A 22,475-nucleotide genomic window follows, 5' to 3' on the forward strand; every position below is an offset into this window, starting at 1 on the left:
TCCAACCAAGTTATTTCTAGAAAATGAATGAGTTTTTCTTAAAAGAAAAGATGGAATTATTTACTTTCTGTGTCAGAATTTTTACTTGCCTGAATATCGTAAATAGCTACATCTAATCATTGATCTTTCTCAATTTTAAGCACCCCGATATAAAAGTTGTCCCCAAGTTTATGAAAAAGTGCAGCATCTTAGTGACAAGAAGTAAACAGTTATAGAATTAGTGTAGCTAACAAATTTTAATTTGTGGTAAGTTAGTAAGTTTTTGCTGCTTCCTCCCACCAACCCATGAGCAGAAGGATTTAGGGCTTTCCCATTGTCATTTTGTGAGGGTTAAATTAGGTCCCCACCAAAAGTCATGTGTTGAAGTCCTAACGCTAGTATCTCAGAAAGGGCCTATTTGGAGACAAGTCTTTACGAGGCAATTAGGTTAAAATGAGGGTGGGTCCCTAATTCAGCGTGCTCGGTGTCCTTACAAGAAGAGCGGAGTTGGGAGTTCCTGTGGTGGTGAAGCAGAAACAAACCTGACTAGTATCCTTGAGGACACAGGTTTGATCCCTGGCCTTGCTCAGTGGGTTAAGGATCCGGTGTTGCCGTGAGCTATGGTGTAGGTCGCAGACATGGCTTGGATCTGGTGTTGCTGTGGCTGTGGCGTAGGCCGGCGGCTGCAGCTCTGATTGGACGCCTATCCTGGGAACCTCCATATGCCGCTGGTTTGGCCCTAAAAAGACAAAAGAGCAGAGTTGGACACAGACACAGAGGAAGAGCAGGTGAGGACACAGGGAAAAGACAGCCATCTAAAGCCAAGGTTGGGGCCTTGGAAGCACCCACCCTGCCCAAATCCCTGACCCTCCTCCAAACCTGCGAGGAGATTAATTTCTGTTGTTTAAGGCATCCAGGCAGTGCTCTGTTACAGCAGCATTAGCAGGGATCAGGTGTGAGCCGGAGGATGAAAACCTCTGATTCTGCAGATAATAGGTAAATGCAAGTTGTAGAGCCATTAGATTACAAATGAACTGAGTGGGCAAACCTGGGTTGAGCCCTCTGTACCCAGTGCCAGGGCCCCAGGCGAGACGGGCTGGGTTGGGGCAGTGCAGTAGAGAGCCTTGGGATTTTAGATCTGGAAGGATGGGCCTTAGGCCTCTTCTGTCACAACCTCCTTTTCATAGATGAGCGTGCTGAGAGGATTCATTCAGGGGAGCCCTCCGCTCTGGCCTCAGCCATGCCTGCCCGCGTCTCTCACTTTCTCTCTCGTTCAAGGCCAGCCGGCCTCCTTTGCTGCCCGAGGCTGTATCTGTGTGTTCTACTGTTCTCACTTGATTTAGAGAAGCAACCTGTCTTCCTCCCTCCTGCCCTTTTTTTTGTTAGAATATTTTCTATGTACGAAAAAGCATATAGATAATGTAATAATTACCTCGTGTATCCACCACCTACGTGATGCTGTTAAAATACCACAAATAAAGCCCCTTCCCTGCTCGCTTTCCCTGTCTCTTCCCTAAGGGGACTCGTTTTCCTGTATATCTTCAACTTTTATAAAAAATAAATATATTACTAAACAATAGATAGTATCATCATATATGTATATTAAACATTATAGAAAGATACCATGTCAAATGTATCCTTCTTGATTTTTTTTTTCCCTACCCAAGGCCTATGGAAGTTCCCAGGCCAGGGATCAAACCCACACCAGAGTAGTGACCCAAGCTGCTGCAGTGACAATGCCGGAGCCTTAAGCCACTGAGCCACAAGGGGACTCCCATAGCCATTCTTACATATATTTCCGTGTGCTTCATTTTCCACATGTGAAAGTTGACCTAGGGTAGGTACCCGAGGGTAGAATTGCTAAGTCACGGCTTGGGTACATTTTCAGTCTTTGCAGATACCGTCAGATTGTTTTGCAAAGTGGTTACACCAGTTTGTGCTCTTATTTAATGGTGCAGGTTCCTGTCGATCCACATCCTTACCAGCAGTTGTTTTGCACTGTAGTTTCTCTAATTACACATGAATACTAGGCTCACCTCCATGTTTATTGGCCACTAGGGTTTTTTAAAGTGTATCTTTTTTTCCCCTTTTTCTATCAGAGTCCTAGGGCCAGAATGGATCAAGTGGTCCAGTGCCCACCTCCTTATTTTAAAAAAAGCGGCACTGAGGTAGTCTATGGCCACACCATCCTGAACATGCTGGGTCCTGGAAGCTAAAAAAAGGTGGAAACAAAGGGATGCACTAGAGAAATAGAGGGGCTAGTTCATTTCCCCAAACAGACGGAATTCCCAGTCTGCTGTTCTTTTTATGATATCAAAGAGTCAGATCGTGTGTTTGGATGAATATCCTCTTTGGTGTGGTTACAAATAGTCCTGGGCCAAACTGACCAGAAGTTTAATTGGTGAGTACATGGGGGTTATGGATAGGATTTTGCTGGATCTGAGTTTTCTTTTTTTTATTATTATTTTTATTTTATTTTTTGTCTTTTTGCCATTTCTTGGGCTGCTCCTACCGCATATGGAGGTTCCCAGGCTAGGGGTCGAATCGGAGCTGTAGCTGCCAGCCTACGCCAGAGCCACAGCAACTCAGGATCCGAGCCCGTCTGCGATGTACACCACAGCGCACGGCAACACCGTATCGTTAACCCACTGAGCAAGGGCAGGGATCGAACCCTCAACCTCATGGTTCCTAGTCGGATTCGTTAACCACTGCGCCACGACGGGAACTCCTGGATCTGAGTTTTCTGCAAACCCACGTGCCCAGCTCCTCCTGGGTTTCCTTTCGCTTGCTCTGAAGCCACAGCTTGGCTCAGGCTGCTGATCAGCCCCCGCCCGTTCTGGCTCTCCCAGACCCTGCCCTCCCTCCTCCAGCCACAGGGCCTGCTCTTGGGTCACACTTGCCCAGTGCGCCCCCTTTGCAGGCGATTGGTCCTCCCTCCTGCAGCCCCGGGTGCCGCTGTCCCCTCCTCATGGCCTGTCCTGGCCTGTGTGCCCCCGTGTGCTCCGAGGCCATTGCCTCTCAAAGCCCTCAGCACAACTGCACATTTCACTGGAGCTACGGCCCTTTATTAGGCCTCTCTCTGCCTGGTCAGCCCTCTGCTCAGGTAAGTCAGGGCCCGGGTCTGTCCTGAGCTTTCCCCTGACAAGTGGTTGGAAGTCAGTAACTGTTTTTGGAACAAGTGACTGAATCAGTGGTCTGAGTCTTTAAGAAGTTCATCTCAGCTCACTCCCTTGAGGCCAGACTATCTAACTGGACTCACCCAGTTCCTTCTCAGCCCAGCCCTGTGCTGGGGTCTTCAGGAAAAAACAGTTCCAGATGGATGTAGTGAAGATGTGTGTTCACGGTCCAAAGGGTATGGCCTGGGCACAGACAGCAGAGGGCAAAGGGAAACCAAATCAGCCGCTGGGAGGAGGAGCCCTAACCTGCAGCCGGCAGCTGGCCAAAGGGCTGACCCCCAACCTGAGGGGGCCTGGACCTTGGTTGGGCGGCCACTTCTCATCTAGAAGTGGGTGTCATTCACTTAGAGGGAACCTCCTAGTTGCTTCTCGCTGGGCCTTTCCTTCCAGGATGCTGACGTGAAGACCTGAGTAAGGGTGCAGTGAAGAATGAGAAGCACTTGTGTGTCCCTCCCAACGATGACTTTTCCTTGCACAAGACAGGTGCAGGTTCTGTAGGGGACTGATGACTTCATCACACTAATCCTTAAAAAATTATGGAACTCCTGGTAGAGTCTAAATGTCTAGATTCTACATCCAAGTAGAAATCCTGCTTTTATTATTAAATATTCTATACTGTCTTTTGTCATCTCAGCATTGCCTAAGAACATTAAGTAGCTATAATTCTTCTATGTTGTTCTTAATTCATTATCAAAATAAATTCTTTTTGGATTGTTCACTTAGAAATTGGTAGCTGGAGTTCCCGTCGTGGCGCAGTGGTTAACAAATCCGACTAGGAACCATGAGGTTGCGGGTTTGGTCCCTGGCCTTGCTCAGTGGGTTAACGATCCGGCATTGCTGTGAGCTGTGGTGTAGGTTGCAGACGCGGCTCGGATCCTGCCGTTGCTGTGCCTCTGGCGTAGGCCGGTGGCTACAGCTCCAATTCGACCCCTAGCCTGGGAACCCCCATATGCCGCGGGAGCGGCCCAAGAAATAGCAAAAAGACAAAAAAGAAAAAAAAAAAAAGAAAAAAAAGAAATTGGTAGCAAATACATGTTTTCAATGAATTATCATATTTCTTGTTTAGCTCTGATGTCTATATTTTTTAAGATTTTTTTTTTTTTTTGCTTTATAGGGCCACACTCGTGGCGTATGGATGGTCCCAGGCTAGGGGGTCCAATTGGAGCTGTAGCCGCTGGCCTACGCTATAGCCACAGCAATGCGGGATCCAAGCCGCGTCTGCAACCTACACCACAGCTCACGGCAACACCAGATCCTTAACCCACTGAGCAAGGCCAGGGATCGAACCCACAACCTCATGGTTCCTAGTAGGATTCATTAACCACTGAGCCACGACAGGAACGCCAATGTTTTTTATTTTTATTTTATTTTTATTAGGGTACAATTGATTTACAATGTTGTGTCAATTTCTGCTGCACAGCATAGTGGCCCGGATATATATATATGTGGTGTCTATTTCTTAGGCAAAGAGTTAAGAACTTCTGCAAGGGTTCCCTTTGCTCACAGCCTTGGGAATAGGGTTCTTAGTGAAACACACTCCTTGAGCTCTGTGTTTTCACTAAAAGCAAAGAACAACTCTGATGTTATAAGAATTTGGAGTAACAACACTGAAGCTAATTAAACTACCTGCCCTCAGCCCTGTCTTTTGCTATAGAAGATATTTGCCTGTAGTATATTATTGATCTTTCAAAGGACCCTTTAAGGAAGTTATTACAAGCATCAAGTTATTTTGATTTTTGAAAAAGTAAAAATAACTGAATCAGTGAACTTGAGGCAGTTCATGTGTTAGGCGCAAAGTGCCACTTCAGTCTGTCCTCATTTCTAATAATGGGACCTACTAATCTGCCATTAAAGGACCCTTTTCATTGGCTGTGAAAGGCATAGATGCTAATAGAAACGAGTGGACAGGGTTAGAGCTCGCCTCTCACATGATAAGCTCTATGTTAAGTGTCAGTTATTGTTAATTATTTATTGTTATTACTATTAGCTGATGCCTTTCACTTTAGCAAACTGAGGTTATCTTTTTCAGTGAGGAGTCAGCATCTCTACCAGCCTTTAACACCTGTTTTCTGTGAGCACTTACTGAGTCTGAGTATCGCCTGGACTGGCTGTAACTGTGGAATAGCTCTGATATTCGTTGTACATGCATGATATCAGTCCTTCTTTCTTGTTTCTACTCCTGATACTCTGCAAATCCACCCCCAGAAAATCTCATTCCTTCTTCCCGAGCTTTGCGCTTGTGCGTGCAGGTAATCCTTCTTGTGACAGAATCTCTGACTTCCTTCACAATCTTGTTTCCATCCCTAAGCTCTTGTCCTCATTAAATGCTGCTTTCTGGAGAGTTGCTGGCTGTGTGTTGAAGTTGTCAGGCTGGGGCGAAAGGAGACAGCTTCCCTTCTGATCTTGCAGCTGAGAGCCCAGATGCCAGTCCAGGCTTCCTGTCTTTCTGAAGCTCTTTAGACCCCTCTTGGTCCCCAGGCCACTTGTCTTCCAGCCAGACTCTCCCTGTCTAGGCTCCTGCGGGAGCTGGGAAAGGCCCCTGAGGTGCTCAGAATTATAAACTAAACAGCCAAAAGCACAGTCAAAGGAGGCATGAAGCTCATGTCCCAAGAGTGGATCCTATTCTGCAGAATTACGAAACGAAACTCGGGAGACGGCTGGTGTTTAAAAGCCTCATCCTTGTTGAAGGAGACCTGTACTTTTCTCAACCATTCTGACACTGTCTATCTGAAATGTATTTGGAAAGGTCCTAGGCTGGCAAGATTGATTTATTCCAGTCTGCAGACCTTTTCTGCTACGGGTAGAAGTTTTCTGGGTAGCTGGGTAGAAATTTTCTCATCAGCCACAAGAAAGCTGTTTCATAGTCAAGGCAGGTCACATCATTCCCTGAAGCAAATAGCAGGCTGGCTTATCTGAGTGCAGTCAGGGAAATGCTTTTTTCCTCTTTGTTCTTGGTTCCTCTGTAATAGCTTGGTCTTTAATAATCAGATCTCCTTTGGGTTGCACAAGAACATGAGGATCTTTAATGAACACCCTTGAGCCGGGAGGCTAGTCCTTGTGGAAAAGCACAAATAATGTATTTACTAGAAAACCACAAAGCATATTTAAGGCCAAGCTCTGTTTTCACACTGAGGCAACTTAAAATAAGAGTGCCTTGAGAGGCACCAGAGGTAATTGGTGAGTCTAGCCCAGCGTGTGCGGGAACGTCAAATGCAGGCAGTAGGTATGATGTTTAAAGAGCATTCGTGGCTAAGACGGCCTGGGCTCCTGCTCTGGGCCGGCCATTTCCTGTATGACCTTGAACAGGTCGTTACCTTCAATCCCTCCATTTCCCCGTCTGTCTAGTGGGGGCGGTGAGAGTTCCCATCGTAAAGGTTGTGGCTGGGTTGCTAATGCACATAGAACAGTGTCTGGCACATAGATACTTGATAAATTTTAGCTACTGTTATTCCTTTTCTTCTCTCTTCGTGTTTCTAACCTGACGCTTTTTTTCATCTCTTCTTTCTTTCTTTTTAGTTTTCCAGTTTGTTATTTCTTTTGCTTCTGGACCTCCCAGGGCCCCACCAGCCCTGGCGGTCCCTTTGGTCCATTTAGGGCCACCTCCCGTAGCAGAAAGCAGGTGTCCATTTCCCTGATGGCATTTAGTCATTGAGGCCAGACCTTGGTTCTGCCGTGGGGAAGGTTATCACAGCTGACATCCTGGATGTGGTGGCGTTTCATGCTGATAGGAAGGTGGGAATGGGCTGATTGAGATGGAGAAGACTTACAGCCCACAGGAATCCTTTGCTCCTTCAGGAGGTACCCACATTTTTGTCCAAGTTAGGATTCAAGCAGTAGACCATTGCTGGTTATTTGACAAATTGTTAGTCTTCTTTAACGAAGGGGACCATAAGCATAAACACTGTGTATGTACATCCCAGATGGTGTTGTCAGGATGCTGAGTGTCCTGTGGCCTGGATAACTACTTATTTTTGAAGTTTTCAGAAAGAAAAAAAGCTCTTTTCTGTTTGTTTTCGATGAAGCACAGGAAGAACAGTAAACCGCTTAGCCCAGAATGCTTACTTTTGGTTAAAATGGGCTAGGAGTTTTCCAAGAAAAGAAGAATAATCATTTTTGTAACACGTCTCAGCTGTAAATGGCCTTTATGTGATAATACTGTGGGCTAGAACCATGCACAGTGATGGTATAACTGTAGTGGGGGGTGGGAAGTGCGGGTTTGTGGGTGTGGATTAGAGGAAGGTGATTTTTATAATGGGAAAGCAACCGATAATGAATTTTTATAGCTTCACTATCAAGAGCAGCAGCATAACTTTGCACTTGAAGATATGGACATCAGTGCCAAAGGCATGACCGGAAGATCTGATGTGGCTTCCTCTGAGAAGCGGGAAAAGTGGGGTGGCTGGACACTGCTTATGTGATGAATCCTGCACAACTATTTGATTCTTTTTTTTTTTTTTTTTTGGTCTTTTTGCCATTTCTTGGGCCGCTCCTGCAGCATATGGAGGTTCCCAGGCTAGGGGTCGAATTGGAGCTGTAGCCGCCGGCCTACGCCAGAGCCACAGCAACGTGGGATCTGAGCTGCCTCTGCGACCTACACCACAGCTCACGGCAACACCGGGTCCTTAACCCACTGAGCAAGGCCAAGGATCAAACCCGCAACCTCATGGTTCCTAGTCGGATTCGTTAACCACTGCGCCACCACGGGAACTCCACTATTCGATTCTTTAAACTACTTGTGGGAGTTCCCGCCGTGGCGCAGTGGTTAACGAATCCGACTAGGAACCATGAGGTTGCGGGTTCGGTCCCTGCCCTTGCTCAGTGGGTTACCGATCCGGCGTTGCCATGAGCTGTGGTGTAGGTTGCAGACGCGGCTCGGATCCTGCGTTGCTGTGGCTCTGACGTAGGCCGGCGGCTACAGCTCCGATTAGACCCCTAGCCTGGGAACCTCCATATGCCGCGGAAGCGGCCCAAAGAAATAGCAAAAAGACCAAAAAAAATAAAAAATAAAAAAAAAATAAACTACTTGTGTGTGTAACTTCGGTGTCAAGGGAACATAAATATAAAAGAGGAAAGCAAGTAAGTAAAAGTGGAAAGTAATCCCCCAAATGTGAGTTATTCAGAAAGTTTAAGTTCCCTTGTGGTGCAGCAGGGTAAGGATCGGAATGGTCACTGCGGCGGCTCAGTGCAGGTTCTCTCCCTGGCCTGGGAACTTCCACATGCCATGGAAAAAGTGGCCAAAAAAAATAGTTTTGAAATTTAACTTGCCCTAAGAAGTGAATTTTTTATGGTCCTGAATGACAGGCTTACGACAGGAGAAGTGAGTGTTACGAAGCAGCAGGAGGATTTACAGTCAGAGGAGGTCCTGACTTTGTGTCCGTGATAATTTGCCATTGTCCTGCTTACCCAAACCTTCCTAAAAACCTTTATTTTCTTTTAGAGAAAAAGATACTCATGGGCTAATATAGACATTGCACCTAAACCATATTGCTTAAAATTTGTATTAAACAAAGTCCTTTATTCCCATTGCCCGCCTCATTTCTTCTTGTCAGCTGAGGGTCAGGCATGGTGTTTATCTGTATTGGGTGACTGGTTTTTTAGGTTAGTTTTAATCTTAGTAATTAGACTCAATTAAATTTTGGCTTGAAAATATGGCCACTGTGAGTAAAAGTGGTATAGCGAAGACCAAAAAAAAGAAAAAAAAGAAAAAAGAAAGAAAGAAAATCCCAGATAGACTCAGGTGGGTCTGTCCACCTGTCTGTTGAGAATCTGGTTGTAGTGGTGAAACCACTGTATTGAGGTCACGGCGATCTTTATGTGGACTTTGCTGTAAGAGCTTGGTTTGATGAGCTGCATCGATGTATTAATAGAAGTCCTTGTTTCTAGTATGTATTGTTTAAATTTTTTATCTTATCTTTCATATTTGACAGCATTTACTGTCTTACTGCTCTGGTTAGTCTACTGTCTATTATTCTAGTGTTCGATATTGAATAAAAACATGTTTTCTTTGGTTGTTGATCTTTTCAAAGTGCTAAAATAGAAGTCATTTGACACCCATAATGGCACCACTTTAACTGACAAATGTAAAATAAATGTAATGTGAGAAGACAGGTGGTAAGTCTTTTTCCTAGATGCAGAAAGCTATTTGGAGGTTTCATTTAAAAAAGCCAACAAAAAACCAAAGTTCTTTTCCATGGGATGTTTTTAGCAGTCGTAAAGTGTTTCATTGGAAACCATGGGAAGGTATTTCTCCGCATTATTCCATTTAAAAATAATCCTTTTCAGTGCATTTTTAGACGAGAGATGAAGATGCTAAGATGGTTGAACAAAATTTGCTGGTTTCGTTGCCTGTGACACTTTGAAAGGCATGTGAATCCCTCCTGCCTCATCTTGGTTCCCTCCCAGTGCCCTGGTGCTATTTATATAGTGTTTATCTCATGATACCGTACAGGCCTGTTGTCTCTGCCTCTTGCATCAGATATAAGCCTCTTAGGGTTCTCTTCTTCATGGCACCTTCAGTGCCTTGCTCTTGCTGGGGGGTGAAGTTAAATGAACACATGACTTAAATTTTTACCAAGAAGGCTTCTCTTCTAGGAAGCCATCACTGCAGGCATTTTCTGTCCTGGACATCTCCAAAACCTTTCTGTCAAATAAGGCATTGGAGAAAAGACACCCTTCTCTTTTAAAAAATTGACCTCCCGCAGAGGATCATTGAGTTCAAAAATGTTTGTAGGATCATTCTGGAGTATGTTTACAAACCCCAACAGTGGCTTAAGCAAGTAAGGCTGTTATTTGTCTCACATAATAAGGTGAGATGGACAGTCCCCGGCAGCTCTGGTGGCTCAGCGATGTCACTGTGCTCTTGGGGTCCTCGTCCACTCTTAGGTTTTGTCATCGTGGCCTACCCCACCACCACGTGTTGTCTCCACGTTTCAGGCCAGAAGAAGAGGAAAAGGGCAAAGGGCTGAGGGGCGTGGCAGGGGAATCTGGCCCCTTAAAAAATGTTCCTAAAGACACTCCAGTGACTCTGATCACACTTCATTTGCAGGAAATGGGTCATGGCTGTGCATAGCTGCAAAGGGGCCTGGCAAGATAACGTATGTTGCATTTGGCACCTCGAGGAAAGCACGGAATAAGTAAACTGTGTGACTTTGGGGGAGTCAAACTATGAATGAATTTCAGAAAACAGATCCTCATTTAAATATTTTTTTTCTTTTTCAATAACTCTTTTAGAGCCCTGATTTTCAAACTGTAGAGCGAGATTCATTAGTGGTTCATAAGCATCAGTTTGGTCAGTTGCTACGACTATTAAAAAGGATGAAATAGAGTAAAACAGAAAAGAATAGAGAATATCAGAGTGTATTGTACTTGATTAGTATTTGTGAAACATTTGTTTCATTTATATACTTATATTCACATGTAGTATATATCTACTGGGTCCTACTGTAAAATACTTCTTGCCTGTGCATTCTAGTAAAAAAGGAATTGGAAGCCATATTTTTTCTGAAGAATCATTGGTTTTATAGGTATTAATTTAGAATTACAAGCCATATGATGAACTTAAAATAGAGATGAAACATGTGCATAATAATTTGTAATCCGGGAAGACAGCTGTATGTGCTCCAAAGATCCTAATAAAAAGTGTTGTGGAGGAGTCGCCACTGTGGCACAGTGGGTTAAGAATCTGGCTGCAGTGATTTGGGCCTCTGCAGAGGTATGGGTTCAGTCCCCAGCCCCACACACTTGGGCAAAGGATCTGGCATTGCCATAGCTGTGATGTAGGTTGCAGCTGCAGCTCAGATTTGATCCCTGGCCCAGAAACTTCCATATGCCGTGAGTGTGGCTGTTAAAAATAAAAAAGTGCTTTGGAAGGTCAGTAGAATTCACTTTGCAGTAATTCTAACAGGCAGACGGGGAGGGGAGGAGGGAGTGAGATGCCCAGTAGGGTCTTTGGAGAAAGTGTGGCGTTTGAACTGAGACCTGCAGGATCAGAGGGTCCCGCTTCCTTCTGGCCCTGTGATGCATTGGGTGTTGTTCACACTTGTTCAGAGCTGCCCATGCTCATTTCAGAACCAGATGTTTTAGAATTATAGAAATTTTAAGAACACCTTTATTTCACTGTTCTGCTCTGGGCCTATTCATTGTGCCTTTTCAAAAAAATGACTATATTTTCTGAATCTCAGAATATTAGGGTGACTTTTGGCCAAATCATCTTTCCTGCCAGGTCTCAGATAATAATTGCTACTCTTATCTTACTGTAAAAAATAGGGTCATATATGTGCTCCTTTATTTTTCCAGGGAGATGATGGCAACACTATTATGGAACTATAAGATTGGTGTTGCCAGTAAAATAAAAGTTTGTCTAAAAATCAAAGTGCTCCTAGACTCAAGAGTTTTAGTGTTGGTGGATCCTTCAGAGACAAGTGGCCCAACCTCATGTTCCTTATACTGAGGGAATGAAGATTCCAGAAGCTCAAGTAAGGAAGCCTAAGGCCTAAAGTCATGAGACCAGGGAGCCCTCCCGGTCACCGACCACCCAGCCTGAGGCTGCTTCTCACTGCCTTGAGGAGGTAAAGAGGGAGGAGGAAGGGAGCATCTGGGAGGATGCTGTTTTCCGACCTTCTGTTCTCGCTAAAGACAAAATGATTTCACACCTTGCAAACTGAGTGATCCTAATGGAGTCAGAATGATCATAGTCTGTTCTCTGTCAGTGTTCTCTGTTTTTACCGACTGGGTTCTTCAGTCATTAGAATTCCAAGGGCACTGCCGAGGATACAGTGACCCATTTTCAGCATCAAAAACATCAGCTAATCTGTCTCCCTGCCAGTCAGTGTTAGGTGTTGGCTGCTCCTTGTTTTCCTCTGCCAGCACTGGCTCTTGGATAATTGCCTTAAGCACAAGCTTAGTCACCTTCTCTGCCTGCTCCGTGGTACCAGCTCTATCCTTCAGAGATGGTAATAAATCTTCTCTCTCACATGGTTATGCAGATCTTATCCGGGTCTCTGAGTGATGTCTCCTGCTCTTTGACTCAGGAATCTAGCACTGATGTTCTGGTTTCATAATAGCTTAGGGGAAAAGGAACTTTTGTAGGCAGAAAATAAATGGAGCCAAAGTGACCTAGAGCCTGGATTCGGCAGGCTTGACCTGTAGACAGCCAGTGCGGGCACCATCGTCTTCGTCAAGGTCAGAGTGAGTGATGGAGCTGGAATTCAGTCCCAGGTCCCTCTAATTCTCTCTCCGAACTGCTCCATGCTGTTCATATAGAACATAGAGAAGGATCTTTGTGTAAGAGCAAACTTCTTCAAAGATCTGGACATTTGCAGGCTCTGCCACAGCAATTTCAGTTCTCATCTCCAAGTTTGTCAAACCTCTGCCCTTTCTTTAGCCTCTTTATTGTAAGTCAGCTTAAGCAATTAAAAAATATATGCCACATCACATCTTCTTTTTGTCTTTTTCCAAGTGCCTGGATTTTTAATTAATTAATTTTTTACAGCTGCACCTGTGGCATCTGTAATTTCCTGGGCCCAGGGGTCAAATTGGAGCTGCAGCTGTGGCCTGCACTGCAGCCACGGCAACACTGGATCCTTAACCCACTGAGTGAGGTCAGGGATTGAACCCACATCCTCACAGACACGATGTCAGTTTCTTAATCCACTGGGCCACAGTGGGAACTCCTGGGTGGTTTATTTTTAAAATTGCTTTTTCATAAAAACAGCAGTACTTTTTGAACACTAAAGCAGCTAAAACAAAGACTGTCCTCTCATTTGTTTCTATTTGCCCGACAGGGTTTCATCATTAATGACAGTGGACATGTATGTAATGCCAGTATGTTAAGATACATCAACCACAGACTCATTATCAGCTGGACCACAAGGGACCTCAGAGGTCATTCCCCCCCCCCACTTATTCCATGCAGTCCACATTGTCCCTTTTCCTGTCCTGCATGCTCCAGAGTTCTTTTGTGTGTTCATTCGTCAATTCAGATGTTCATTCATTCAGAACACTGCTGAGAGTCTGTCTCATGCTAAGCCCTGGGTTGGGTCCTGCGTCCACAGTGATGAAAGCAATCCAGTCTTTGAGCTCAGGGTGCCCTACAGATCTAAGGGGATCTTAGATAACTGTGATAGAGTGTGATAAGTGGAGTGAGGCGCCATAAACTGGGGAACTTTTGAGGACACTGGTTAATTCTGCCTTACTGTTTTCATCCTTTGTTATAGTGGATGATTAGGAAACTTGGCGTTTTGTTTTATTTTTGCTCATGGATTCTTGGAATGTTTAAAGTAGAAAGGCTCAGAGACAGTAGGATATGACTAATATCAACAGGGAAAGAGTGCAGTTCCCTTCAATGCAGTAAGTTCTCATTCAGGTTCTTTTGTATGAGATGATTGTATGTACATAATCTGAGAGTATACTCAACCTTTATCTATTGTATAATGAATTACATTTTACTCACATCAATGAAATACTCTTTATATGGTCCATTCACTGCGAAATGAAAATAGATGTTGAAAACGTGTAAATGATATAGCAGGCGTTTATTAGGCTTCTGCCGTGTGGCCAGCATTGTAGTAGGTCCTGTGGGGCATTTGTCATTGTCACCATCATGGTAGCTAACATTTGTTGAGTGCCTTCTCTGTGTCAGACACTGTGCTGAGCACTTTCCATGGGTCATCTTATCCAATTTTCACAAAACCGTGTGTAGTGGTTACTTTAGTATCCCTAATATACAGATGAGGAGACCCAGGAAACGTGCCTGTGACCTCTGAGCGCCTGGGACAGAGTTAGGAGCACCTGTCCTAGAGCCCATGCTCTGAACAGCTATTCTGGATAACAGAAGTCAGAGAGGGGCTGTAGTTGAGGAAATTTATACTTTTTTATGATATGGTAACATTTTAAGGAAGACTGTGAAACCGTGTGTGATCAAGTTTCACCCTAGTCTTTTCTCTTGGACTTCCACATACTCCATCTAGCCAGGCTCATGCAGCCTGAGGTTCTCATTCCCATCGCTCAGCTGATGACCTCTCAGCTGTATCAGCAAGCCCCCTCCTCTCTTAAGGCTCCAAGCTTACCTTCCCAGCTTCTGCTGGACATCTGTGTGTTGTTGTCCCAGAGGCGTTCCATACACATGTGTCTGAAAATACACTGAGGAGCTGCTTGTCCACAGCTGCTCGTCTGGCCCAGAATTGTTAATGGCATCGCTGTCTGCGCCCTTCTCCAAAGCATGACCCTCTGGATGGTGTCCTTCCTTTCTTTGCCACCCTAGAGCCCACTCCACCTTAATCCACCATTTTCACTGTGCCCGATTATTATTATTATTATTTTTTGTCTTTTTTTTTCGCTATTTCTTGGGCCGCTCCCGCGGCATATGGAGGTTCCCAGGCTAGGGGTCGAATCGGAGCTGCAGCCACCGGCCTACACCAGAGCCACAGCAACACGGGATCCGAGCCGCGTCTGCAACCTACACCACAGCTCACGGCAACGCCAGATCCTTAACCCATTGAGCAAGGGCAGGGACCGAACCCGCAACCTCATGGTTCCTAGTCGGATTCGTTAACCACTGCGCCACGACGGGAACTCCTGTGCCCGATTATTAATCTAAGATGTTCTGATTTCAGGATTTTGTGGTAAAATTAATTATTAGGTTTTGTGAAGATGAAACTGTTCAAAATGATCACACTGCTTGAATGTGGAGAAGTCCATGCAAAGTCAACATTCACTGGTTATATATTTAATTCCAACAGATTTTGGTCAGAATTCCATCTTGATTTTGAAGTATTTGAGGTTTGGAACTTGCTATGAGCTGATTCTTCTTGCTCCTCTAGCATTTTCGTATATATCCCTATTGTCCCGCTGGTCCCATGTTCACTATTATTTATGTATGTTTACCTTCTCTTGGAGAGCAGAGACTCTGGTCCTGTATTTCTTTGAAGCACAGCACCAGCAAGCAGCCAGCACAGTGCTAGACACAGAAGAAAACACTTATCAATTGGCCAATTGAGGGAATATTTCACAATAATTTTAAAACCAAAAAGTCACCGCCAATAGGCTAGGAAAGCATACTTTAATTTTGTAAGGAGTTATCAAATTGTTCTCTATTAATATGCAGTCAATCAAATAACTTTAGAAAATCATAGCCTTCCTCACATCAGTTCTCACAGGACCAGGGGTTAAATCTCCAAATATGCAATTTCTCTGCTTAAAAATCTCTTTTGTTTTTGTTTTTGTTTTTGTTTTGTCTTTTTGCCATTTTTTGGGCCGCTCCCGCAGCATATGGAGGTTCCCAGGCTAGGGGTCAAATCGGAGCTGTAGCTGCCAGCCTACACCAGAGCCACAGCAACACGGGATCCGAGCCGCCTCTGCGACCTACACCACAGCTCACGGCAACACCGGATCCTTAACCCACAGGGATCGAACCCGCAACCTCATGGTTCCTGGTCGGATTCATTAACCACTGCTCCAAGATGGGAACTTCTCTGCTTAAAAATCTTGAGTGGTGCTCATGATGTACTATTCAGGTGTCCTTTCAGATCTGATGATAAAGCTCTGGCCTCAGATTTCCTACCTGAAGGGTCCTAAAATCTGATGTGAAAATGAGGTAGGTGATGTGCCTCAGGGACTAGGAGAATGGTTTTAAATATTCACGCGTGAGCTACGATTCAGCAACATTAATGCCAGTGGTCAGCAGTTTGGGTCTCGTTCCATATTTCTTTTGGGAAATACGATTATCTATCTGATTTGAGTTGTCTTGCCCTGTTAAAAACATGCTTGATTTTACATGTGAATATCACAAAATAACACAGAGATGTATCTGTTCTTGCATCTGACAGATGGAACACAACCAGTCAACACTTCTGGTGCTGATAACCCTCAAGCTCTTGGGTTTTTTGATTCTGCTAAGTAATTAGTGGCTGAACAGAAGATTATCAAAGACAGTGGCAAACTGACTGTAATTAACCAGGGGCAGTTCATTTTTTTAACCTTCTCCCATCCATATAGCATCATTATTTTTGCTCACCATTTAAGATCAGAAACAATCCTTATTTTCTATATAATAATAATTATTATAGCAGTAAATAATCTCTTTAAAGAATTCTATTCTTTGGTTTTAAAAAATCAGCTATAAACAATTACAAATTCCAATTTTAAAGATAATATTTATATTCATGAAAATAGTTCCTATATATGATAAAATTTGTACCTACCAAACACAAATTTTGCACATTGCAATTCTGTTTTAAGTGCAAATTAAAAACTTCAAATAGTTACCTAAAGAAAGAAATGAAGTAACTACAATTCTGTTTTTTCCTGTGACCATCACTAGACTATCATTGTTTATTTGAATGTGCTGTTTCAGTGCAGGAGTATGAGACATCGCGGGTGATGGGAACTGGGAAACCAAATTCAACAGTTTTGAACCATTACAAATTCATTTACTCTGAAAATGAATCTTTGTAGCTGAATCTGCTTCCACAGATGTATAAAAGGGCATTCGGCAAACTAACTTCCATAAATGTTTATTAATTACAAATTTTAAAATGTGCTGTTTTGAAGCTTTCACATATATGATTAAAACTTGACTGCAGTGCAGTAGTGTCTAGGTTGTAGACTAACAAAGGATTTGGTCTTGGGGAGGAATGTTTGATCACTGGCATTGTTTGGAATTGCCAGTGCATGATGATAATAAAATACACAGCATTTAGTCAGTTTATGCAGGTTTTAAAATTCTCTCAGACATCCTGTGCCTCTACTGTCTACACTGCAGCAGGCCACTCCCACCGCCCTGTGCTCCTGACGCCACTGCTCAGAGCCTTGAGTTGTTTGGACTTCTCTTTTGTGTTCCCATCTGTTGTAACCTACACTGAGAAACACACATGACACTCCCTCCCCAGCTGGAGCCTGACCTCTGCCCTGAAGCCAGCGTCCCACTGGCTGCGGTGTGTCCACCTTCTGACTGTCATTCCTCATCCTCAGTCACATTGGCAATTTCATCAAACCTTTGCTGTCCCAGGAGAGGCAGGAAGTCGTCCCTTTTTATTAAGCTTAAGCTTTATTATATTTCAAAATCACAGTAGTAGAAAATGTTATTGGTGTGTCAGTTTGATTTGCATTGTCTAGCCTGGCCTGTGCTGGTCTGACCTCATTGTTGCAGATGAGTATCAGTGATGTGTTGCCTGAGGACAAATGTGTTTGCAAATGAACTGGTTCACTAAAGGGCAGCTGGGCGGCTTCTCGTGGGTTTGCGTCTTATATCTTTTGTTGTCAATTAACGTGAAGGAATATAATGTTTCCTCAAGCTGTTCTATGCAGAGACGTGTCACCACCAGATGCTCCATCCATTACATTTTAGGAAATATGGAATGGTATTAAAGAGTTTAATAGCTCTCCAAGTAAGACGGTGTTTTATGTGAGAGTTTCAATGGCAGCAGAGTAGGAGTCGCAGATTTAATACAATCAACTCATGAGTGTTGCTGATAGCTAACGTTTGTTGAGTGCTTACTGTGTGTCCATTGTAACTTCTCCTTTTTCATTTCTAACTTTATTGATTTGAGTCCTCTCTCTTTTTTTCTTGATGCATCTGGCTAAGGGTTTATCAATTTTGTTGATCTTTTCAAAGAACCACCTTTTAGTTTCATTGATCTTTGCTATGGTTTTCTTTGTTTCTATTTCATTGATTTCTGCTCTGATCTTTATGATTTCTTTCCTCTACTAACTTTAGGTCTTGTCTGTTCTCTCTCTAGCTGCTTTAGATGTAAAGTTAGGTTGTTTATTTGAGCTTTGTCTTGTTTCCTGAGGTGGACTTGTATTGCTATAAACTTTCCTCTTAGAATGGCGTTTGCTACATCCCATAGGTTTTGGAGTGTCATATCTTTGTTGTCATTTGCTTCTAGGTATTTTTTAATTTCCTCTTTGATTTCTTTAATGATCCATTGGTTGTTTAGTCTCCACGTGTTTTTTTTTTTTTTTTTTTTGTCTTTTTGCCATTTCTTGGGCCGCTCCCGTGGCATATGGAGGTTCCCAGGCTAGGGGTCCAATCGGAGCTGTAGCTGCCAGCCTACGCCAGAGCCACAGCCATGTGGGATCTGAGTTGCGTCTGCAACCTACACCACAGTTCATGGCAACGCCGGATCGTTAACCCACTGAGCAAGGGCAGGGACCGAACCCGCAACCTCATGGTTCCTAGTCGGATTTATTAACCACTGCGCCACAATGGGAACTCCTGTTTTTTCTAATTTTTTTCTTGTTGATTTCCAGTCATTTGGCGTTGTGGTCGGAAAAGATGGTTGATATGATTTCAGTTTTCTAAAGTTACTGAGGTTGGATTTGTAGCTCAGGATGTGATCAATCTTAGAGAATGTTCCATGTGCACTTGAGAAGAATGTGTATTCTGTTGCTTTTGGATGGAATGTCCTATAAAGATCTATTAAATCCATCTGGTCTAATGCTTCTGTGTTTCCTTTTTGATTTTCTGTCTGGATGATCTGTCTATTGCTGTAAGTGGGGTGTTAAAGTCCCCCAGTATAATTGTGTTATTGTTGATTTCTCCTTTTAAGGTTGTTAGCAATTGCCTTATATATTGCAGTGAACCTATGTTGGGTGTGTAGATATTTAAAATTGTTATATCTTCTTCTTGAATTGATCCTTTGATCATTATGTAATGTCCTTCTTTGGCCTGTAAAATAGTCTTCATTTTAAAGTCTATTTTGTCTGATATGAGTATTGCTACTCCAGCTTTCTTTTGATCCCTGTTTGCATGGAATATTTTCTTCCATCCTCTCACTTTCAATTTGTATGTGTCCCTAGAAGTGAAGTTGGTCTCTTGAAAACAGTATATATACCGACCTTGTTTTTTTCTCCATTCAGCCAGTCTATGTCTTTTGGTTCGGACGTTTAGCCCATTAACATTTAATTATTGATATGTATGTTATTACTGCCATTTTATTAACTGTTTTGGATTTGTTTTTTGCTCTTTTTTCTTCCCTTCTTGTCTTGTTCTCTCCTCTTGTGGTTTGATGACTATCTTTAATGTTGTATTTGAGTTGATTTTTCTTGTTCGTGTGTGTATCAATTGTAGATTTTTGGTTTGCAGTTATTCTGAAGTTTTGATATAATACTCTCTCTCTATATATATATGAGATTGTTTTAAGTTGTTGGTCTCTTAATTGCAAGTGCATCTCCTATGTCCTGCATTTGTACCCTCCTAGTCTCATGATTTCTGATTTTGGTAGCATAATTGTGCATGGGCGATTTCCTATCTTTACTGTATATGTGCCTTTACTGGTGAGCCTTGTCATTTGCAGTATTTTTCTTTCTAGCTGTGGCCTTTTCATTTCTGCCTAGAGTTGCTTTAGCATTTGTTGTAAAGCTGGTTTAGTGTTGCTGAATTCTCTTAGCTTTTGCTTATCTGTAAAGTTTTGATTTCTCCTTCAAATCTGAATGAGAGCCTTGCTTCCTTCTGGCCTGCAGAGTTTCCGCTGAAAAATCTGCTGATAACCTTATGGGGGTTCCCTTGTATGTTGTTTCTTTTCCCTAGCTGCTTTCCATATTTTCTCTTTGTCTTTAATTTTGGTCAGTTTGATTCATATATGTCTTGGGGTGTTCCTCCTTGGGTTTATTTTATATGGTACTTGTGCTTCCTGGATTTGAGTGAGTGGTTCCTTTCCCATGTTAGGAAAGTTTTTGGCTATTATCTAATATTTACTTCTGTCCCTTTCTCTCTCTCTTCTCCTTCTGGCACCCCCATATTATGGATGTTGGTGCATGTAACGTTGTCCCAGAATTCTCTGAGACTCTCTTCATTTCTTTTCAATCTTTTTTCTCTTTTCTGTTCTGCATCAGTGATTTCCACTAATCTGTCCTCACTTACTCGTTCTTCTGCCTCCTGTATTCTGCTGTTGGCTGCTTCTAATGAGTTTTTTATTTGTTACTGTATTTTGCATCTCTGCTTGCTTAAGTTTTATATCTTGTATTTCTTTGCTCAGTGTTTGCTGTAAATTATCAATCTTTGCCTCCAGTTTACTTCCAGTGTTTTTCATCATCTTCAGCCATCAATAGTCTAAAGTCTTTTTCCTGGAGGCAGATAATCTCCAGATCACTTAGCTGTTTCTCTGAGGTTTTTTCTTGCTCCCTTATCTGAGTTATAGTTCTCTGCCTTTTCATTTTTATAGGTTTTTGGTGTGGTGACCTTTTTGCAGACAATAGAGTTAGTTGTAGCCTCTCTTGCTTCTGATGTCTGCCCCTCTTGTGGCTGATGTTGGTATGGGGGCTTGCTGCAGGCTTCCTGATGGGAGGGACTGGTGCCTGCCCACTGGTAGGTGGGGCTTATTCCTATCCCTCTGGTGGGTGGGGCTTTGTCTGTGGGTGAGAGTAGAGGCAGCTGTGTGCCTGGGGGGTCTTTAGGCAGCCTGTGTACTGATGGGTGGGCCTGTGATCCCACCTGGATTATTGTTTGGCCTGGGGCTTCTCAGCACTGATGGGTGGGGCCAGATTTTCACAAAATGGCCACCTCCAGAGAAAGGCTGAATATTCCCAAGAGCTTTGCTTCCAATGTCCTTCCCCCACAACAAGCCACATTCACCCATGTTTTCCCAGGAGGTCCTCCAAGAACTGCAGTCAGGTCTGACCCAGATTCCTATGGAGACTTTGTTTTGCCCTGGGACCCAGTGCATGCGAAAGTCTGTGTGTGCTTTCCAAGAATGGGGTCTCCATTTCCCCCTGTCCCATGGAGCTCCTGTGCATAAGCCCCACCAGCCTTCAATGCCAGATGCTCTGGGGGCTCCTTCTCCCAGTTCCAGATCCCTACGCATGGGGATTTAATGTGGGGCTCAGAACTCTCATTCCTGTAGGAGTCTCTGATACAGTTACTTTCCAGTCTGTGGGCTGCCTACCCAGCAGGTATGGGATTCTTTATATCACATAATCGCCCTTCCTACCTCTTGATGTGGCCTTCTCTTTGTCTTTTCTTGATGGAATATTTTAAAGCAAATTTCAGACACTGTATTATCTTCAAGTTTTTCAGTATGTATCTTGTCCAAAAGTGGACTTTTTAAAAAATATAATCTTAATCACATTCTCACCTAAAAAGTGAAATTACTTAATATCTAATATCTAGCAGTGTTCAGATTTTCCTATTTCATAAATACATTTTATAGTTGCTTTGTTTGAGTCAGGATCTAAATAAGATTGTTATGTTGCATTTAGTGGGTATATTTCTTAAGTCTCTTTTAATCCATAAATCATCCCTCTGTTCCTTTTTTCCCCCTTTTACCTCTCGTTGAAGAAACTTGGTTGGCATTGTCGCTGCTGTGGCTCAGCCTCGGTCCTTGACCTTGGGACCTTCTACATGCCGTGGGCTTGGCACCCCCACCCTAAAAAAGAGCAAAAGTCCTTAGAAGCAGAGCACCTGCGTTTTCCAGTTGGAGAAGAATAGAATTCTTTGTTACTAAAATTATGTTTTCTATAATTTATTTTTCTCGCTTTCTCCCCACTAGTATTTGATGTGAAAGGAGCTGGTACATCTTTGGAGGCAGAGGCCAGCACAGCGTGTCTGGAAATGAATGGCCGATGGACCTTTTCTCCCTGCAAATGGGAGCTTTCCCTCTGTACAGCCCCTCTGACCTTAGGGTCTCATGAGCTTGGTCTCTGTGTGCACGTGGCTGGCTTCTGAAATGCTCTCAGTGGCCATCAAGTGTCTTATTCACCTCAGTTGTGTCTGGGCCATATGCAGTTTTTTTTAGGGTTATTGTAGTCTTTGGATTTCTGCAGAGACCGTGTTTCTCAGCACATGATGTGACCATCTGTCTCAAAGGCTCAGTACATCCCGTCTCAGTCCAGAGAGCTGAAGCCAGCTCCAGCTCCAAGGAAGCACGTAGCTAGCTGCCTATGGGCCGTGTTTGGACGAAGGGACACTAGGGTGCAGTGTCCTTGGTATCACAGTGGAAGAGGGATGTGTTCCTCCTTTCTCTGTAGTGTTTTCTTGTAGAGGAAGATTGAAGAACAAGCAGCCGAGGGAATGTGAGCAAAATGAGAAAAGAGATGTCACGACATCCCATTTATCAATGCTTTCTGGCGTGTGTGTGTGTGTGTGTGTGTGTGTGTGAGAGAGAGAGAGAGAGAGAGAGAGAGAGAGAGAGAGAGAGAGAGAGAGAGAGAGAGAGAGGAGGGGCTAGAGGTTAGGTAATGCTGGAAAAATACTGGTGGCTTAAAATGTAGGCCAACCAGGGAATGATTTTAACCCAAAGAGTCTGCGAAATAATAGATGCCTTTAATTCTTCTGATTTTCTTAGAGTATAAAATAGTCTGCAAAGCGTGACCCTCAGGCCTGAG

The 22,475-nt window shown here is 43.5% G+C and overlaps 1 protein-coding gene across 9 annotated transcripts in view; it reads left to right on the top strand.

The window, feature by feature from the left end:
- Positions 1–22,475, top strand: part of KIAA1211 (KIAA1211 ortholog) — a 264,569-nt gene that overhangs the window by 53,358 nt on the left and 188,736 nt on the right. The window lies entirely within an intron of this gene.

This window comes from Sus scrofa, chromosome 8, assembly GCF_000003025.6.
Source record: "Sus scrofa isolate TJ Tabasco breed Duroc chromosome 8, Sscrofa11.1, whole genome shotgun sequence".
Classification (NCBI taxonomy): domain Eukaryota; kingdom Metazoa; phylum Chordata; class Mammalia; order Artiodactyla; family Suidae; genus Sus; species Sus scrofa.